Here is a 17,749-nt window from a genome sequence, read left to right on the forward strand (position 1 = left end):
TCATGTGAAGTTGGACTTGTCTTAGGTACACAAGTTGATGGTGGAATTGTGTCACAAGGAGAAATTGGGGCAACTGGTGTTTCAATACTTGTTTTGGGAAGATCAACACCAGGAGATTTGTAGGTGTTATCGCAGCCACCTATCCTATCTTGAAGAGGTTGTGTTGATTTCTTTTGCACCCCCTGATCTGGAAAACCAAGGTTGGCTTTTGGAATCTTATTGATACACTCTTTTACCCCTAGCAAACCATGGCATTTAGGAAGCCAAATTGCTGTTGCACCCTCATAATAGCCTTGTGCTTTAAGAACATGCTTGGGGACCCAACGAGTAACAATCTGAGGTTTAGGCTTGGAAAAGATGTGCTTTTTAGGAGGCTTAGCAACTAGGCTAGATGGTACCAGTTTGTACGCATCTTTGGGTAGCCAAATTGATAATTCCTTCTTGCCTGGCCTTCTTTGAACAGCGACTAGAGTAGTTGGAACATGCCAGCCATGGCCCTCACTTGAGTACTCATCAATTATCCACATCATTTGTGTTGGAGCTTCAAGAGCAGATTTTGAAAGTGGGTTGTGTAGGGTAGGAACACGACCCTTTTGACATGATAAAGCTCGTGGAGTAGCAGATCCCAAGATGCAATTAGAATCAATTTGCAACTTGTATTGTCTATTCTTCCAATCTAAGCTAGGACAGCGTACATCTAGAAGGTCACATGGTTGTATCATTCGTATAGGAATAATGTCATATCCATCTGAGTCACAAAATTGAATTGGCTTAGGTAAAGCACATGTCGATAATGTTGCAAGGACATGACCCCATTCTAGTGGATCAATTAAATGCTCAGGGAAGGGTTGTGGAATGTATGCCTCGTCTGATACACTTCTTTTACCCTTAAGTCTCTCAGTGTTGAAATCCTTACATGAGGCTCCACACATCCACAGATCTTCTCGCCCATCTGACAATGTAACTCTTGAGCCCTCAGATGAAGCAGAATCAAACTCATCTATTGGAGACCTTGTTACATCACGATAGTGATTCTTTAGGTTGACCCTTGTGATGACAGAATCATGTCGGAGGTACAAATAATTGTATCCCCAATCTTGAATCATTTGAAATTGTCGCATGAATGGTCTACCCAATATCACTTCATAGTTTGGATGTTTTCCAAAATCCACTACTGCAAAGGTGTGCTCATATTCAATCCCACATGCGGTGACCAATATGTTCTCAAGCAGCCCAAGGGGATGTTCTAAGCTTCCATCTGCTAGCTGTCAGCACATCCTGGTACTCCTAGCTGGTTTGCCCCACTTTTCCCAAATGGACCTTGTCACAATGCCCACTCCTGCGCACCACTATCAAGTATTGCAGTTGAAGCTACTTTTCGCACTTCTAATGGGAGGGTAGCATTTCCTTGATCGTCCTCACAAAATTTTCCTACTTTGTTGATAGGAACTGGCAAAACGTGCTTTGTCTCAAGGTGTATAGTACACTCATGGTGACTCTTTTGTAGCAATACCTGCTCTGACAAACATGTGGCAATATCATTCCACAACTCTGGTCGAAGCTTTATCAAGCAAAGGTAAGGTACAAGCCACTGGTGCTGACAAAATAGCTTGCACGATACCCATATCCATCTCCTTTGTCAACCTTCTATGCATGGAGGGTATCCTCAAGGTTTGAGAACAGTTCTCATATTCTCCCAAATATGATGGTAAGATTTTCATTGTATGCTTACTTCTAGGAGAAACAATTCTTTGAACTTCCTCCTGGATGCTTGGGCATCTAGAATTGTTTTCTGTGCCCCTGGTAAAATCTACCTCAGAGAATGGAGGTGAACTAATAGAGGACATAGTCTCATTAACTTTCTCATAAACTGCTGCCCACATCTCATTTTCCATGTCCTCGTTAGCATCAATAACTTCATCATTGCATGGGAAGGCAAGGCTAGGTTGTGGCAGAATTCCTTCTTTCAATGGGGTGTCAATTGGTGCAGACCTCTCGCTATGAGCTTGTGAGATGAGCTCACTTCTCATTTCCCGACTTGATGACACTTCTGGTATGGTTTCTAATGTTGGCTTAAGAGAGGTTGGGCCCCGAGGAATAGGTGGTGGTGGTCCCTCAAGTATTGACTGAGCTTCCCTAATGAGTTGCTGATGTACAGCTAGATTGATCTTCTCCTCACGAGGGTTTGGGTATTCTTGAAGCTTCTTGGGTAGCTCAGATAAAGCTGCAATGCGACTTCTATGAGCATCAATGATGGCATCTAGAGTCTCATTCACTTTATCCACAAAAACAGAACCCCCAGAGCTATCCTCAGTCGTACTAGCCTCATCTTGTTTAGCACTAGGCCCAGGTTGAGGTTGATGCTCCTCATGCACTTCTTGGGATGTAAAAGTTTGATCCCTCATGTTTTGTTTAGAGGATTCTTGAGAACTAGTGGATGCACTTTTAGTTTGTTTGTTTCGGTTCGTTTTCCTCCTAGTGGTCTTTTTTCTATTGGACTGTAGGGTCTTGTCCACTAGATTTGCCTTTGCATCCCTAGTTCGAGGTGTCTCATCAGTTTGCATTTCGGCATTTCGTGTCTGTGATCTGGTCATGACTCTAAGTGGCATGACATCCTCATTCTCAGATGAAGGTGGCGATGGAACTGCCCCTACAAGGTTGAGTGAGACCTTTGGTTGAGAGGTGCCTTCCTCATGTGGTTTCAGCAAACAATCCTTTGGGAAGTGTTCTACACAACAACCTAGACAATATCTTTCAATTGGTGGAAACTGTGGTACTGTTGCATTGGATTGAGATGTTTGCCTTGAGCGATGTGGACAATCACGAGCCCAATGGGGTTCTCCACACTCATAACAGGGGCCCATTAGTTTGGCTTCTACTTTCCTTTGCTGCCATTGACCTGAGGGGCCTGGAGTCCTAGGTTGGTAGCCGCCTAGCAGCTTGAGCATTCTTCATTACCTCGGCGTTTTTGGGCTGAGGCGGCTTCCACTGCTGTCTACATTCAGAATAGGTCTCCTATTGCTGCTCTTCCCGATAAAACTCCATATGAGGCTTTCCATGGTGAGAAGCCCTCTGTTGTTCATTTCCGGATATTTGGGTGTACAGCGTATGTTCATGTGCCTAAGGAGCACCGCTCCAAGTTGGACTCGAAGTCTCAGCACATGACTTTTCTCGGATACTGCACTGTGTCCAAGGCATATCGTCTTTATGATCCTCAGGCCGGTAAAGTTGTTGTGAGCCGTGATGTGGTGTTCGATTTTGTTCCCCTGGTTGAGCCTCAGTGCTTGGCTTTGATATGCGGGACTTCCAAAGGGATTTTCCTTGGATGAATATGATGCATATTCCTCCTCCACATAGCCTGGGTTTACCAAGTCTCTACACATATTTGAATTGTCGTAGTCCACAACCCTCACAGGAGCAGTCCTAGGAGCAGGAGGTTGAGCACCAAGAACAGGTCGTGCTTGCTCTTGTGCCATCGGTGGCTTACGTTCAAAATTAGTATACTGTTGATACATTTGTGGAGCCACTCCACCCCTTGGCTGCTCACGCTCTTGTCTCATTCTTGCAATGCGAGTACATTCCTGTGTGGTGTGGGTAAAGTTCCAAGCATAGGCTTGGCACCACTTTTTTGTGGGTTGGTTTGTGACTAGAGGAGAAAGGGTATTACATTCTTCAGTTTTATGGTTACCGCCACATGCTCCACAAAGATGAGGACCTGTAGGTAGTACACTCCTCATTCTCTGCTGCTGTTGTTGTGGCTGCATGGGTGGGCGATAGGTCTGTCCCAATCTCCTTAGTACTAGGTTAGCTATCTGGTCTGGATTTACTAGCGCGCTAGACCCTGAACTTTGGTCATCACCCCACTGGTCTCTAGGTTTCACCTCAAGGCCAGTACCATCTTGGAATTTGAAGTTATCGGTGAAATCCATAGCATCATGGCAACACTCATTGAAATTTGTATGCTTCTTTGCATAGAGATGTGTATGCAGTGTTGAATTTTTGAGTCCTTTTAAGAAGAGAGAAATTAATCGTTTTTGGGTGGGCTTCTCATCTTCTGGGCAACGATTAATGTACTGCTTCATCCTATTTACACAATCTCTAACATTCTCATTCTCGCCTTGCTTGAAAGAGTAGATGTTTGCTACTGTGTCATGTTGAATCCCCATCAAGGAAAAAGCAGCAATGAATCTCTCTTCCAGAACTCGTAAAGATGATTTGTCTGAAGCCTCTAGTGCCTGAAACCAAGCAAGGGCCTTTCCCTCAAGAGTAAGCCCAAATCCTTCAATTTGAGTATGCTTGCTCAGCCACTTGCTCAGCTCGAACTGCTTGCCTAAATGCTGCTACATGGTCATATGGATCTCCCGACCCTTCATACTTCTTTACTAGTTTCTGAAGAGTTGATGGCCTTACTTGTCTTGAATACTCATCATAGGGCCTACGGCCTCTCACTCTCAGTGGGAATTGTTCCTCTCTTTGGTAAGATGGTTCATATGCGTCCCAAATTGGTGTGGGTCCCCTATTACCTGCTTCACCAACCCCCTCCAAAGACCTTGTCACCCGCATTTCAGGAGGTGCATTTATGGGACGCCGAGTTGGCTCCCCTACCCTCCGATTGTCATAGTGAGAAAGACGTTGTTGTGGTGTGATCTGTGGTCGCACTTTTGGCGTAGGACAATATCTTGGTGCTAGAGTTGGGCTACTAGCAGTGGTCCACTTTGATGTTGAGGGTCCCTCTCTAGTGAACTCTCGTAGGGGAGGAGCAACAGTTTCTCCAAGAAAGGTTGTCTCTCCTGGTTTAGCTGTATTTGTTGAGAACACTTCCATGAATAATGGTTGTCCTTTCCACGTGACCTCCCGAATCTCCTTCCAATCTAAGGTTCGGTATTCATTGGCCCATTTATCAACTATTCGGTTCATGTGTCCTGCAAGCTTCTCAACTACCACCACAAGTGCTAGAGGAAGATCTAGCTCTGGCAATTTAGTTGTGGCATAATATCCCTCTAAAGAGTCCTTATAGACCTCTTGAAGTGGGTCATCCTGTAAGACCTTTGTCACTGGAATTTGTCGTACAAACTCCCATTGGTTCTCAGCCCCCTGATCCATTTTGCTCTTGCCTTTCCTATCCCTTTCCTCAGTCCCCTGATCCATTTTGCTCTTGCCTTTCCTATCCCTTTCCAAATTTAGATCTACAAGAAGTAAATCATCTATGGATGGCTTTGAGGACTGGGCATTGGATGGTCCTGGCATGTCCGGCTCAATGAGCCAATCATCTCTAGACTCCCTTGCTCTGGATAGCTTTGATAAGTCTAAGAACTCGGTTTTAGAGAGCTCCCCTAATTTGTCTACATTCTCTGGATGGTAGGTGACTTCGTAGCGAACACCATCTCCACCCATGTACATGTTACCTTGGTCATTGACTAGAGGTGCTCTATCAAGTTCTGAGAAAAAGTCTGCGATCTTAACAAGATACCGTTGTTGTGGATCCCTAAAGATCTCAGCCCCTTGAGCATTCGTGTAGATATATTGGAGTCTCACATTGAGTGTTAACCCCATGGTGTGGGCTTCAAATGGATTAAAAGATCTTGTGGGTGTCCTATTTGGGGCTAAGGGATGACTATTTGACGGCCCTAGATTGTCCATGGACAATAAGCTAGTTGTTCTGGAAAGGGTCTCAAATTGGGATTCGGAAAGGGTTTCAGCAATATCTGCCAAATTTCCTACCGATTGGGTCCCACTTTCCTGCGTAGGTACTCTAGAAGGTGCCCTAGGCCCTATGGCAGAGTCTATAAGACGTCCTGACCGCAAGTGCATAAGGTCAAATTTTTTTGGTTTTTTATGTTTTTTTTCTTTTTTGTTTTGTTTTTGTTTTTGTGTTTTTTTTAAATATATATATATATATATGTATATATATATATATATATTTTTACCCTACCTAACCACTAAATGCAACTAAAATGAATATGTGTATAAATACCTATCCTATTTTTTGATTTTTTTTAATGATTTTATTTTTTTACTTTACTTTTTTTTTCTTTTTTTTTAAATTACACAAAAATATGAATTATGCTAAAAAAACACTAATTATGCACAAATTTACCAAAAAAAAAATTTAAAAAAAACGCAAGAACTCTAATTATGCAAAAAAATTACAGAAATTTAAAAATGAAAAATGGACTCAAAATACAAACACAAAAATTGTTTTTTTCTTTCTTTCTTTCTTTTCTCTCTCTTTTTTTTTTCAAATTTATTGTTTTATGGGTTTTTTTCTTTCTTTTTTTTTCTGTCTTTTTTTTTAAATTTATTGTTTTATGGTTTTTTTTTTATTTTTATTATATTTTTTAAAAAAATTACAATTACAAGGAAATTAACAAAAATAAAAAATAAATAAATTAAAAAAACAAAAAAATCACTAACCTTATCAGCTCTGCGCCATTCCGGATTCTTCGCCGCCTCACCCACGTGTTGTTTCTTTTTTCTGCCCGCTTACTCCAGCCCAGCGCCAGCTGCTCTCTTCAATGCGCCCACACATTGCTGCGTTGGCCACAGCAGGCGCTCTCAGGCACCTTCTGCTTCACGCCTTTGCTTGCCAGCCATTCAGCTGCTGCGCCACTGCCTCCTTGCACCCGCCTTCCACGTACTCGCCTGCGTTGGCCACAGCTCCAGTCGCCTCTCCACTTCCACGCAGCCTCCACCTACACACCTCCCACAGCCCGCCTCCAACTGCTGCTGCGAAGACCTCCTCCTTGCCAGCCGCCTCCAACTGCTGCTGCGAAGACCTCCTCCTTGCCAGCCGCCTCCAGCTACTGCTGCGCCTCCCTGCTACGCCACCGCTTCGTCCACCACCTTCTATGCAGCCAACACTTCAACGCTACGTCAGCTGCAGCCCGCCTATGGCTTCTCAGTCCACGCCGCCGCCTTCGCCACCTCCACTGAGATCGCCTGGGCTGGCCACAGCATCCATAGCCCACCTTCTCACTGCCGGCTAGTTCACTTTTTTTTTAATTTCTTTTTGCTGCGCCTTGCCTGACGTGCGGCCAGAGTGAAGATCAATGCAAAAAATAAAAAAAAATAAAAAACAAAATTTCAACTTCTCCTCTCTTCCTTTCTCCCTTCTCTTTCCCTCTCTCCTCTCATCCTTAAGGGGCTTCTCATTTGGGAGCCTATTGAGCTTGCATAAGCTATGGAAGAGCTTAGCAACGCACCTCTTTTATTTTTACTAATTACATGTTAACGAAGAGCATGAAAGCATGAAATGGCAAAAAAACAATGAATGTAAGCATAATGACGGTACTTGAAAAGCAATAAAACATAAAAAACAATGCGGGAGAAACCTCAACCGCTCAATGGTTTTTTTCTTATCCTAACCTTATCCACTCACACCGGGATCGCACACCCGAACTTAACCTAATCACTCAATGGTTTTGCAACCAAAAGAGGAAATAGTGGTGGTTTCCACACACTCTCAACCGGATTTGAGTCTTCTCCCCGGCAGCGGCGCCAATGGAGAGACGGAAAACTCTCTCACTTGTAAGAGTAGTATGATCCACACGTAGCTCAATCCAATGGGATTTGCATCCCTTTCAGAGCTAGGGATTCAACCCGTACCGGTGCACAAAAGCTTATCCATTTGATGGAGAGAATGCTAGGAATACTACTACTATTGACATAGACTTAACATACACACAAGCTCAATCTTGCTATTGCTCACTCAACTCCACATTCCACTCATCCATGCATCCAAACAAGAAGAAAGCTTAGCTATTGCATACACAAGATCAAAGCATTCTTCATTCTCAAATACTCATTTCCCTAGCATGCACAAAAAAACCTTGAAACTATCAACCATGAAACATGCACACTAGAGAATAGGCATGAGAAGAGAGACAAACATCACTCATTGCATTGCATTGAATTAAAGAAGAACTTACAATAATGTAGATGGGGAGAGAGAAGAGCTTGCATCTCTATGGGAAAAGAGGGAGAGCTAGTCTCAAGAGAGCTCAAACATGAGTTTGCCCAATGTCTCCATAAGCTCTCAAATGAGCCACTTTTTATACAAAAACTCTAAAACTCCCAAAAGTTCCCATGTGGGATTATTGTCAAATCCACTCCCACACTCATCTACAACTTGGAACTCTTTACAAGAGCCCTAAGTGTCTTTTTTGTTGCATCCTTGCATTGATCTTCACTCATCACGCAACAGTCTCCATGACCTTAATCCATAAGACGGTCAAAATGCTTCCCCAGCATTCTTGATATAAAACAGTCATTTACAAACAGTCACAAAATACAATTTCTATATCGAACTCCGTCTTTCTATATTATACCTTCTCAATCCACATTACTTATTCCACATTCCATTCATATGTACTCATTCTCATCCATTCACTCATATCGACGACACATTATTTCCCATACCCATTCACATTCATTATTCTTTATACACATCCATGCATACATCCATTTTCACATCCTCATTCATACATCCACATCTACATGCATACATCCATACATACACATCCACATTCACATCCATACATCCACATCCACATCCACATACACATTCATACATCCACATCTACATGCATACATCCATACATACACATCCATATATCCACATCCACATCCACATTCACATCCATACATCCATATCCACATTCATACATCCACATCTACATGCATACATCCATACATACACATCCACATTCACATCCATACATCCACATCCACATCCACATTCACATCCATACATCCACATCCACATTCATACATCCACATCTACATGCATACATCCATATATACACATCCACATTCACATCCATGCATCCACATCCACATTCATACATCCATACATAACCATCCACATTCATACATCCACATCTATATGCATACATCCATACATACACATCCACATTCACATCCATGCATCCACATCCACATCCACATTCACATCCATACATCCACATCCACATCTACATCACATTCACATCCATACATCCACATCCACATTCATACATCCACATCTACATGCATACATCCATACATACACATCCACATTCACATCCATGCATCCTCATCCTCATTCATACATCCATACATACCCACCCACATTCACATCCATACATCCACATTCATGCATCCACATCCACATTCATACATCCATACATACCCATCCACATTCACATCCATATTCTCACCCTATCACAACCCATATACATCTTATCCCATCATACACTTCTTACCTCATCCCATACACATCTTATCACTTCTTAACTCATCTTATCATATCTTAACTCATCTCATATGCATCTTATCACATCTTATCACTTCCCATATCTTTTATGCATACCTCTATGCATGAAATTCAATTATGCTAAAAATAACACTTTTATAATAAAATAATCATCTTTTATGCATACCTCTATGCATGAAATTCAATTATGCTAAAAGTAACTCTTTTATAATAAAATAATCATCTTTTATGCATACCTCTATGCATGAAATTCAATTATGCTAAAAGTAACTCTTTTATAATAAAATAATCATCTTTTATGCATACCTCTATGCATGAAATTCAATTATGCTAAAAAGTAACTCTTTTATAATAAAATAATCATCTTTTATGCATACCTCTATGCATGAAATTTAATTATGCTAAAAATAACTTTTTATAATAAAATAATCATCTTTTATGCATACCTCTATACATGAAATTCAATTATGCTAAAAAGTAACTCTTTTATAATAAAATAATCATCTTTTATGCATACCTCTATGCATGAAATTCAATTATGCTAAAAATAACACTTTTATAATAAAATAATCATCTTTTATGCATACCTCTATGCATGAAATTTAATTATGCTAAAAAAACACTTTTATAATGAAATAATCATCTTTTATGCATACCTCTATGCATGAAATTCAATTATGCTAAAAATAACACTTTTATAATGAAATAATCATCTTTTATGCACACCTCTATGCATGAAATTCAATTATGCTAAAAGTAACACTTTTATAATAAAATAATCATCTTTTATGCATACCTTTATGCATGAAATTCAATTATGCTAAAAGTAACACTTTTATAATAAAATATTCATCTTTTATGCAAACCTCTATGCATGAAATTCAATTATGCTAAAAGTAACTCTTTTATAATAAAATATTCATCTTTTATGCATACCGCTATGCATGAAATTCAATTATACTAAAAGTAACACTTTTATAATAAAATATTCATCTTTTATGCATACCTCTATGCATTAAATTCAATTATGCTAAAAGTAACTCTTTTATAATAAAATATTCCTCTTTTATGCATACCTCTATGCATGAAATTCAATTATGCTAAAAGTAACACTTTTATAATAAAATATTCATCTTTTATGCATAACTCTATGCATGAAATTCAATTATGCTAAAAGTAACACTTTTATAATAAAATATTCATCTTTTATGCATACCTCTATGCATGAAATTCAATTATGCTAAAAGTAACTCTTTTAAAATAAAAAAAAGATGAATTTTCTTTTACTAATTTCTAAAAATTTTGCCATAACCTTCTTTGTATGGCTGACCATTTTTTAATTTTCTACGTCTTTAAAACTAAGTAAAAGTACACCCATATTGAAATTATCCTAAAGTAAATATTTTTTTTCCACTTAATTGAGATAAACATTATGAAAATTTGACATTAATCACTTAACCATTCACCTAGGATAGAGAATGGTTGGTTTTGTTAGAGAAGAGAGGGGAATGCCTTTTGTAATGAGGCCTAACATTATAGAGAAGACATAAAGCATAAAAACCATTTAAAACCATAAAAATCCATAAAATAATTGAAAGAAAGAAGAATCACCAACTTACTAATGACTTTGATAGCTTTCCTTTGGCTTGATGGTTTGAGGGTTCAACTCTTGTTTGAACAAGAGTGGCCAACCAATCTTTGGAAGAGGGAAATGTCAAAAACTAATGAATTATTAACAAATTCATAGTTCTTGGCTTGGGTGGAGTAGAGTAACAATGCATTAGACATTGTTAAGTTTCAACAAAGAGGAAGGCCTCTATTTATAGGAAAAAGTGAGCTCCTAACCAAACAAACTGATTCTAGAATTTTCCAACTCAGTTTGGTCAATTTTTGACCATTTTTAGGTCAGTTGAGCTAACTTTTTGCAACTAGACTTGAATTAGGAGAGAGAAGAGATGAAATATCTCAATTTTTATGAGTTTAAAACTCATTCAAGCATGTGAAATATACACCTCCTTTAATGGACTCCCCTTCCTTACATATGTGTCAAAATGAAATCATTATACCCAAAATATCTCATATTTTTAATATTGCTCATAGTTTTTTTACTAATAAACCTTGTACATTTTCAACTCTTCATCTTATGTGAGTATTTACTCATTTTTGGATACCGAAAAGATCTCATATTTTTTATATTGCTCATAGTTTGTTACTAATAAACCTTGTATATTTTCAACTCTTCATCTTATGTGAGCATTTACTCATTTTTGGGTATCATCTTTTACAAAATTGGATTTATCTTCTCCCCACACATGGATTGATTTTATTGGTCCATAGGAACCTTAAATGGACCATAATCCAAAAATTTCTGAAAATCTAGACCCTTAGGCTAAGGTCCTTTATACCTATTTCCAATTAATTCCAATTGCACATTGGAAAATTCTTTTTGAATTTCTGTTTCAGGGGAATTAATTTTAATAAGATGAGATATTTTTCTATCTAAAAATATTCAAATTCTGAATATTCTCTCTCTAGAATATTTTCTCTCTCTAGGTTAACAAGATCTTTTATATTTTTGAAGAGGGAATTGATTATAGGAGAACACGCTGGACATTTTGAGAGGCTGGGAGGAATCTTACATTCTCTCCTACTTGAAAAACGCGAGATGTCCTCATCTCGCAAACTGGGGTAATTTCGCAAGATGCATGAATATGAGACTGAGATAAAATTTAATTAAAATTAACCACCAAGAAAAGTCTCAAAGAGAGCAAGACTCGAGACAAGAACAAAGATTTCAACTTTATTCACTCTTGGAACATATACAGTAAGATAGAAAACTTTTTATAATTTCATAAGCTCGTCCATCGTATGGTCACAAAAGCAGCACTCACAAGCTGCACACGTATAAGGTAACTCATCTATGGGAATAATTCGGCTGGATATTGCAGCACTTATCTCATTAGTATGAGGTGACCTATTAAAAGGACCTCTGAGAGGTAAGCCAAAAACGAGATAAAGGCATATCTTCTGGTGAGGAAGAAAGCACGCTAGTAAGGAGACCTGCTCAGAAAATCCACCATGCCTTGATCTCATCACACAGTAGTATCGGGGACGCAAACCCAAAGCTTCAATAACCATGACCAAGCGGACATTGTTACGAAAGTGCTGCCGACCCCACGGTGTTACCCTAGTTATGTCTCGATAGGTCCGCCATTTGGTCTGAGCTACAGAAGTTCCCAAGTGAGGGAAAAGTGAGCGCTCATATAGTTCTATAAAATCCTTCTTCACAGACTCGCTTGTGTCTTGAAGGTGAGAAATCATCATGGATAAAACTAAGTCTTGCTGCCAAGTCATAAGAGAGATTAAGAAGAAAGGAGATCGATAGAAGTAAGATTATTGCGAGCGACAAGTAAGAGTTACGCCTTATATAAAAGAAAGAACTAGCGTAACCTAGAAGCCAACGGGGTATCTTGCCACTGAAGTTTTACCGTCTTTCCATGATTTGGGGTTTGGCACATATTTCTATAGAAGGCTTACATGAGATACATTATGAACTTTGAGATAAAAGAAGCTCGTAGGCTAAGTCACCTACTTTTCTTGAAATCAGATCTGACATGGCAGGAGTCGAGCAGTCTTTTAACTGATGACCAAAACCTTGGCATCCAAAACACCGGTTCTCACTTCTGAACTCATCGTTCTGAATCCTTGAAACAGGTGGGGCTCCTGATAAAGTATTCTGGGGAAAGGGTCTTCCTTTTTAAACAGAATCTTTCTTTTATTTTAAAGAGAGAATAATTATAAGATCAGAAAGGGAGGTTCTTACTCCTGTATACCTCGAAGGCTGGGGGAGGAATCTTACATTCTACCCCACTTAAAAAGGTGCGAGATGTTCTCATCTCACAAGGTAGAGGAAAACTCTTTTTTCTTAAGATCCAATTTATTCTAGGGTTCCTTATATTCTGGTCAACCCAACAGAATACGGGGATAAGTATCCCTTATATAGAACTCATCATTAAATAACAATTCATTCAAATCATATCATCCATATTTTTAACACGATAATGGTCCATTAGACCGAAAAATTTCTTTTTGAACGTTCCTCCACGGAAATTTCAGTCAAGTAAGTTCTCAATTTGTCATTCCTTAACTTGATCTAACGAGTCAAGTGTTAACAATAGCAATTTGACAACACAATCCACTAATCTCATAGTGATTTGCTGAAATCATTATCATCATTCCAGTTATGAATATCATCACAGGGACTCGTCCCATTCATCCTCATTGAGGTTTCGCTCAGCTTATTACATTTCAACCAAATTTCAGGGATCATCATTTTTCAATCAGAATCCAAATTAATTCATCAGTTCTCAAACAGAATTAAAAATCATATCAACCACATTCGAAATCATCATCTGGATAGCATTAATGCTTATAATTTCAAGTCTTAGATATACTGCCGGTAAAGAGCTCTAGCTATACCCTCGGTATATACGGGTAGTCATGCTACTTGGAACTATAAGGTAAATACCATCATGTCTAGGCCTCAAGCAAGTCAGGGTTCCATAGAATTGCGGTACTTCCATCTGAAGACCCAATTACTAATTTACAAATTTTGAGTTTGAATATCAAAGTGTATGAATTATATCACACAATTACAACCTTTTTGTGCTACTTGATAAATTTTTGACATATTTGGCTTCTCAGTTGATCTTTATTAGCCAATTGGCTCTGATACCAACTGTGAAATTCCTGTCCCCACCGCACAACGGATTCAGGGTGCTAGCAGCAGAAGTAGCATTTCTTGCGCGGGGTAGGGTCCCACACTCGGGGCCTCGCCCACGAATATCTGGACAAGAGACTAATCCGTCGGTTTTTCCAAAATCGAATCCGGAAAAACTTCCTTCACCCGGAAAGCACGGGCGATTCCACCAGGATAACTCTTTACTCTAACGTGGTCAAGACCATTACTGATCAAGCTGATCCGCTGACTGTGCCTATAAAGATACTCGATCAGATCAAGGAAGAAACTTGCACTTGGATCATTGGGATCAACGCTTGTTTCCCCATTAAGAGGCACAGCCGTTGATTCCTATCCATAGAACAATTACTATCCAGGATTTACTTTATCTATCGTAAACAGAAATTGAGTCTTGATTTACGGATCCATCAGTCCAGCCTAACCCCATCCAGTCCCATGGGTTAGCCAACCGCCCAGCCACTGTAGTGATGGGATCCAATTAAGAATTTGGCTAGGTTTTGTCAAGGAAAAGAGTTCCAAGGCCCCCTAGCCGGAAGTTCATGCAAACATAAAACTAGCCACACCACTTACACACCCAATATGAAATTGCCTTTTTCTTAGCATCAGCCAACTCTTGTTTGAACAAGAGTGGCCAACCAATCTTTGGAAGAGGGAAATGTCAAAAACTAATGAATTATTAACAAATTCATAGTTCTTGGCTTGGGTGGAGTAGAGTAACAATGCATTAGACATTGTTAAGTTTCAACAAAGGGGAAGGCCTCTATTTATAGGAAAAAGTGAGCTCCTAACCAAACAAACTGATTCTAGAATTTTCCAACTCAGTTTGGTCAATTTTTGACCATTTTTAGGTCAGTTGAGCTAACTTTTTGCAACTAGACTTGAATTAGGATAGAGGAGAGATGAAATATCTCAATTTTTATGAGTTTAGAACTCATTCAAGCATGTGAAATATGCACCTCCTTTAATGGACTCCCCTTCCTTACATGTGTCAAAATGGAATCATTATACCCAAAATATCTCATATTTTTAATATTGCTCATAGTTTTTTACTAATAAACCTTGTACATTTTCAACTCTTCATCTTATGTGAGCATTTACTCATTTTTGGGTATCATCTTTTACAAAATTGGATTTATCTCCTCCCCACACATGGATTGATCTTATTGGTCCATAGGAACCTTAATTGGACCATAATCCAAAAATTTCTGAAAATCTAGACCCTTAGGCTAAGATCCTTTATACCTATTTCCAATTAATTCCAATTGCACATTGGAAAATTCTTTTTGAATTTCTGTTTCAGGGGAATTCATTTTAATAAGATGAGATATTTTTCTATTTAAAAATATTCAAATTCTGAATATTCTCTCTCTAGAATATTTTCTCTCTCTAGGTTAAAACAGTTAGAAACAAGATCTTTTATATTTTTGAAGAGGGAATTGATTATAGGAGAACACGCTGGACATTTTGAGAGGCTGGGGAGGAATCTTACATGTAAAGTTGGATTTGTCTTAGGTACACAAGTTGATGGTGGAAGTGTGTAACAAGGAGAAGTTGGGACAACTGGTGATTCAATACATGTTTTGGGAAGGTCAACACAAGGAGATTCGTAGGTGCTATCACAACCACCTATCCTATCTTGAAGAGGTTGTGTTGATTTCCTTTGCACCCACTGATATGAAAAACCAAGAGTGGCTTGTGGAATCTTATTGATACACTCTTCTGGCTCTAGCAAACCATGGCATTTGGGAAGCCAAAGTGCTGTTGCACCCTCATAATAGCCTTGTGCTTTAAGAACATGCTTTGGGACCCAATGAGTAACAATCTGAGGCTTAGGCTTGGAAAAGATATGCTTTTTAGGAGGTTTAGCAACTAGGCTAGATGGTACAAGTTTGTATGCATCTTTGGGTAGCCAAATTGACGATTCCTTCTTGCTTGGCCTTCTTTGAGCAGTGACTAGAGTAGTTGGAACATGCCAGCCATGGCCCTCACTTGAGAACTCATCGATTATCCACATCATTTGTCTTGGAGCTTGAAGAGCAGATGTTGAAAGTGGGTTGTGTAAGGTAGAACTACCACTCTTTTGACATGATAAAACTCGTGGAGCAGCGGATCCCAAGATGCAATCGAAATAAATTTACAATTTGTATTGTCTATTCTTCCAATCTAATGAACAATTGGTAGCACTTAACCATGATCGACCAAGAAAAACCTCTACCACTGCCTTGGACTTACTAGCCACATAAAAGGGAACTGACATCTGGTGATCCTGAATGGATATCATAATGACAAATTTTCCCTCTATAGGGTTATCTTCACTTGAGAAGCTTCGTAAGTCAATAGGAATGTGCACAAGTGTTGGTTGTCCCAAGGCTGCCCATGTGTCAAATGAGAGAACATTATAATCTACACCAGAGTCAATTAAGGCAGAGACAAAGTAGGTAGTCTCATGAAGATAAAGACACACGTGAATATTGAAAGGATCGACATATTGTTCATCAGTAGCCAATTGTAAGGTCAACACAGAAGCCTTGCGACGCTCCTTGGCTTTTGCAACTCTAGCTTTAGCTTCTTCTTGAGGCTGACGTTTAAGTAGGTCATGTGCTTCTTTCCGTGTGTGGGCAGCATGCATTTGTTGAAGCATGGCTTCAGTTAATGGTTCATTGTATTTCTCGAGTAAGCTCATTAATCACAAACAGTCCTAGGCCACATTTCTTGAGCTTTCGCTTATGCTTCTTAAGTGTGTACAAGAGCACAAGGTCCCCTTTTTTGAATCAGCCACTTGTTACATTTCGATCATACCATTGCTTTTGTCTCCTCTTCATGAATCCCCATTACCGCCAATAAGCGGGTCTCATCAAGCTTTTTCAATTCATCAATGCATTGAGAAAGCTCATGACTAGTCCAGTCCAATTGTTTAGCAACTCGTAGAGTAGGTACAAGAAATTCAATGGGAAGAATTGCATCTAGCCCAAAAGAAAGCTCAAATGGGGTTGTGCCCATAGATGTTTTATAGGCTGTTCTATATGCCCAAAGAATTGAGTGCAACTTTTGCTCCCAATCAGTCCTATGTCCCTCAACAATCTTTGTGAGTGCTGGAATCTTGTTAGTACTCTCAGCTTGACCATTGGTCTGGGGATGATAGGGTGCAGAACGCTTGTGAATTACCATAAATTCTTGAAGTAAAAACTCTATGACCTCATTCACAAAGTGCACACCTTGATCACTAACGATTTCAATAGGTAAGCCATAGCGTGTAAACATGTACTCATACAAGAACTTGGCTCTGGTTCTGGCATCATTTTTGACTGTAGCCTTTGCCTCTAGCCATTTGGTCAAATAGTCAGTTGCGACTATAATATATTCGGTATGCGTGTGACGAGCTGGAGGTTTAATGGGACCGACAAAATCAATACCCCATTTGGCAAAAGCACATGTGCTTAACATAGGCCACAATGGCATATTGTCCTTTGTGATGGGAGGTTTGGTCCTTTGACAATCGTCACAACGTTTTACATATTCTTCGGCATCCATTTGTAAGGTTGGCCACCAAAGCCCAAACCACCTGATCAACTTAGCTGTGGTATTGCCCGAAAAGTGTCCACCCCCAACACCTGCATGTGCATGAGTCAAGATTTTCAAGTAGTAAGCTTCACATACACACATGCGTAAGTTGCCATCCTTGCCCCTCTTGTAGAGCTGGCCCTCTATCAGCATATAGTTGGCCGCTTCAACTTCAA

Source organism: Cibotium barometz, chromosome 41 (genome assembly GCF_041138505.1).
Source record: "Cibotium barometz isolate CiBa-2024 chromosome 41, ASM4113850v1, whole genome shotgun sequence".
In the NCBI taxonomy this organism is placed as follows: Eukaryota; Viridiplantae; Streptophyta; class Polypodiopsida; order Cyatheales; family Cibotiaceae; genus Cibotium; species Cibotium barometz.